General features: G+C 37.2%; 1 non-coding gene across 1 annotated transcript; it reads left to right on the forward strand.

Annotated features, from left to right (window-relative positions):
* The first annotated feature begins 4,027 nt into the window (after positions 1-4,027).
* On the forward strand, positions 4,028-4,191 carry LOC125999937 (U1 spliceosomal RNA). Its single transcript, XR_007492365.1, has one exon. It is a non-coding gene; the product is annotated as a U1 spliceosomal RNA (small nuclear RNA).
* The last annotated feature ends 236 nt before the right edge of the window (positions 4,192-4,427 follow it).

Raw genomic sequence — 4,427 nt, forward strand, 5'->3', positions numbered from 1 at the left:
ATAGCGATCTTGGCTTTTACACAGATCAAAGGATGGCAAGTCCTCTGATTTCATCTAATTGTTAGATGGTGAGGTAAGACAACCTACTCATATCAAGTTGTTGCCATTTCCTCATTGTCAGGATATCATATCGAAACTGGTGCATGTTGGTGTCAGAGCAGTATCAAAAATGTCCCAGAGGTAGTTTGGTTCCTGGAGCTGTTGCATAGAACTGTGTCAGTTCCATGTCTGGATCTAGGGTTTGGGGTTGGACTGTCATTGTCTAATCACCAAGAGTCTTATTTGGGTCCACATGATATATGTTTAAGGGGAAAGGTGCCCATGTATTGTAAAAAGTAAGAGTTTTTATCCCTAGTACATAAGTGCTAGATTCTATACATAAAATTTCCCCTTTTTTAGTATGACTTTGAGGAAGAAATGGTGCTATATTATATTGTTGGTGCATTTGAGGATGAAAGTGTCAGGCCCTGGTTTTGACCTGAGCTATTATTCCAGGCAAGACTTTTTATTGAAGGTTTTTGTACCAAGCAAAACCAAAAGAGGTGAAGTTAAGGAAGAGAAGAAAATAGAAACAAGACAAAAATAAGTGTATATATACATATATATATATATATATATATATAAATTTTTAAATGAGTTTAAAAAGTAATTGAGGAAACAAAGTGATGCAGAAGACTACCTTACATTTGGGGATACAGGTTAAGAGGCAGTATTATATAGGTTTTAAACTTATAAAGGAAATATAGGCTTCCCCATATTTACTGTGCCTATGCAGAAAAAGAAGCAGCAGCACAAAATACTTTCTTGGTTTTGTTATTGGTGTTGTTGTTTTCATTTTGTGGTTTTTTTTTTATTTTTTATTTCAGGACTGTGGTTATTGTGTGGTGGTTGTCTTTATTGCTGTAGTGTTTTTTGGATATTTTGTTTGATTTTTCTTTTTGTATTGTTATATGTTTCTCTCCCTTTTTCCCATTCTTCTCTCAAATTAATATTTATAGCCTCTAGAAGGACTCTGTCCATTTTTTGATTGTTTGATTTTTCCCCCATTTAATTTTTTTCTTTTCTTCAAACATAAACACATAACTTGAACCATCTTGTTCCTCATCTCAAATTGAGGGGGAAATAATGGAGGGTACCAAGACCAAAGAGTTGTATGATCACTGTCTTAATGAAATAATCGGACTTAACACCGAAACCAAAGCCAACGATAACAGAATCGATACCCAATCTACAACAAGCTAGATACAGAGAGGACCACTTATACTATCAGCCTGGGGGGTTAGAGAGGGATATATAGGATGCATGCTGGGAACGGGGGTAGAGGGAGGACAACTTTGGTGGTGGGAATTCCCAGATTCAATGTCAATATGTATCTAAAATATTACTGTGAAAGATATGTAATCTACTTTGGTCAAAATGAAAATCATTAAAGAAAAAGGTTGGACTAGACTACATTCTCACCAGCAGTGAATAAGAGTTCTTTTCTTTCTACATCCCCACCAGCACTGCTTGTTTTTGTTCTTTGTGATGTGCGCCAATCACTATGGCATGAGATGGTACCTCATGGCTGTTTTGATTCACATCTCCCTGATTAGTGATGTGGAGCATTTTGTCTTCTGCCTTTTTATCTTTTGTATTTCTTCTTTGACAAAGTGTTCATTTATTCTCCCCATTTTTTGAGGGTTTAGATGTATTTTTTTGTAAAATTCCGTCAGTGATTTGTATATTTTGAATATTAGCCCCTTATCTAATGGTTATTAAGTGAATAGTTTCTCCCACTCAGTGGGTGGCTCTTGTATCCTAGGAATTATTTTCTTTGAGGTGCAGAAGCTTCTCAGCTTAATATAGTCCAATCTGTTTATCTTTGCTTCCACTCGTTTAGAGAGTGCTGTTTCCTCCTTGAAGATGACTTTAGTCTCAGTGTCATGGAGTGTTTTACCTACATGTTGTCTATATACCTTATAGTTTCAGATCTGATATCAAGGTATATAATCCATTTGGATTTTACCTTTGTAACTGGTATTAGCTGGGGGTCTCAGTTCACTTTTTTGTAAGTGGCTTTCCAGTTGTGCCAACTCCACTTGTTTAAAAGGCTTTCCTTGCTCCATTTAGGGTTTCTTGCTCCTTTATCAAAAATTAGGTGATTAAATGGAATATTACATAGCAGGTAGAAATGATACAATGATGGATTTTGCAGCAACATGGATGGATCTACAAAATATTGTGTTAAATGAAGTAAGCCAGAAGGTGAAGGATCAATACAGAATGGTAGCACTCTTCTGAGGCACTTGGAATATACACTATACATACATCTAATACTCCAAGAACAAATACAATGGTCTAATAGGATAGAAATTCCAAGCACTGTAGTTGTCAGCATTTATGGGGGAGTAGTGTTCAAAACAAGTGGAAGAAGAACAACACAAAGCCTCCACTATCCATTATACCATAAAGAAACCAGCAATAATAATGGAAACAACAGTTTATAGTGAACATGTAGGTCATCAACCTTTCACCCCAAAGGCCTATAATAATGTCATAGGGAGCTTATACACAGACACAGGTAAAGAATATGATTAGAAGTCAGAGACTCCCGTGGCAGCATTTTCTAACAATGTGTTTTAATGCCTTAATCTTACTAGGTATAAAATAACCTCTCAGCTTCTCTGTCCACAGGGATACCTGAATACAAAGTGTGGACACCCTATTCAACCTCGGTGCTCAGTCATACTAGCTACCATATTCAATTTGCACTAAGATAATATCTTGATAAAATGCTCTTTTTCTCTGGTTTATGTCCTCTATTAGGACCTGAAGTATATGACCATTCAGACCCCTGAAACAGTTAACTGCAAACCACAGACTTATATTACAGGACCTACTCATAGAACACACGTAGGCAAATTATCATTTCCTTTATCTCTCTTTTCTTCTCTCTTGTCCCTATTTCTTTCCTTATCCCCTTTCTTCTTCCTCTTCTTCCTCCTTCTCATCAACTGAATGTATGTCAAATAAAACCCACACTGTTAGGTTCTCTTTAGGAAAGGAAATTTGACACATAAGATGCAGAACACATACTACATAGGGTAGACGTCTACATAGGTAGGCCTCATTAACAAATTGTTTAGTACTCAAGATGTGAAACATGTGTGTCCTAAAGTGCTCCAACCATTATCTAACCCTGAAACCTTCATTTAGCAAGGTGCACACCATCACTGATGAAATGCCCAGAAACTGGGAAAACCTCCAAACTCTGACACATTAACCCAATCTCTTTTATTTGATTTATTAATTTTTTACATTATTTTTATTATATTTACCTATTTTCTGCTCTCATCTCTTATCTTTTGCTCTCCCTTCCTCTCTTTCTTAAGCTATACCTAAGCTAATCATTTATCTATATTCAACCAGTCCTTAAGAGCTCAAATTCACCCTATAAGGGTCAGAGCTCTAACAATATCTTAAGAATAGATCACTAATGTATGTCTTTATGTGGGCATGAGTACATAGAGAGTGGACTCCACTATGAGAGCCGAACCTAAACTTTAAACAATTCATGCCTATAGTGTACATAGCCCATCCTATATACTATGCCTCCTCCCAACTTCAGAAATCCTACTATCTGTTTCACCCCCCATTTCCTATCCGATATCCCACCTTATTGTCCCTCTTTACCCTCAGTTCTTAACACATTAGGTATCAAGACTGACTTCCTTCCTGCCCCAATAAGCCATCACCCAGCTCCCAAGTGAAGGGACACGCACTCAGCCCAATATTTCATTCTCCCGGCAAGAAACTACAACCAAGATCCCTACTGACTCATGCTCTGTGGCCCTCCTTCTCACCCCCCCAAATGTGGACTGTTGCTTGATATCAGACTCAGCTCCAGAAGGATCCCCAGCGCAAGAACTTTACCTGAGCCCTTTCAGCCACAAATCATTTCTAAAACTCAAGAAGACCAGAGTGTTTGATAAAAATGTGCCCTGAATTCCATCCCTCCACAAGAATATCTCAAAAGACAATGGGGATACTTACCTAGCAGGGGAGATACCATGATCATGAAGGTGGTTTCTCCAGGGCGAGAATCACCCATTGCACTTCATGTATGCTGACCCCTGCGATTTCCCCAAATGTGGGAAACTCGACTGCACAATTTGTGGTAGTAGGGGAATGCGTTCACACTCTCCCCTGAAAAAAAAAGACAATGGGAAGCCTATATTTCCTTTATAAGTATAAGAGCTATATAATACTACCTCTTAAGCTGTTCCCTTAATTACTTTTTTAAACCCATTTTTCAAAATTTTTCTTTATATATGTGAGTATATATATTTAAATTTTTTGTTTTGTTTCTGTTTTCTTCTCTTCATTAACTTCACCTCTTATCTAATGATAAGATAAAATCAGAAGACATGTAATCCTTTGATGTG

This window comes from Suncus etruscus, chromosome X (genome assembly GCF_024139225.1).
Source record: "Suncus etruscus isolate mSunEtr1 chromosome X, mSunEtr1.pri.cur, whole genome shotgun sequence".
NCBI classification, from domain to species: domain Eukaryota; kingdom Metazoa; phylum Chordata; class Mammalia; order Eulipotyphla; family Soricidae; genus Suncus; species Suncus etruscus.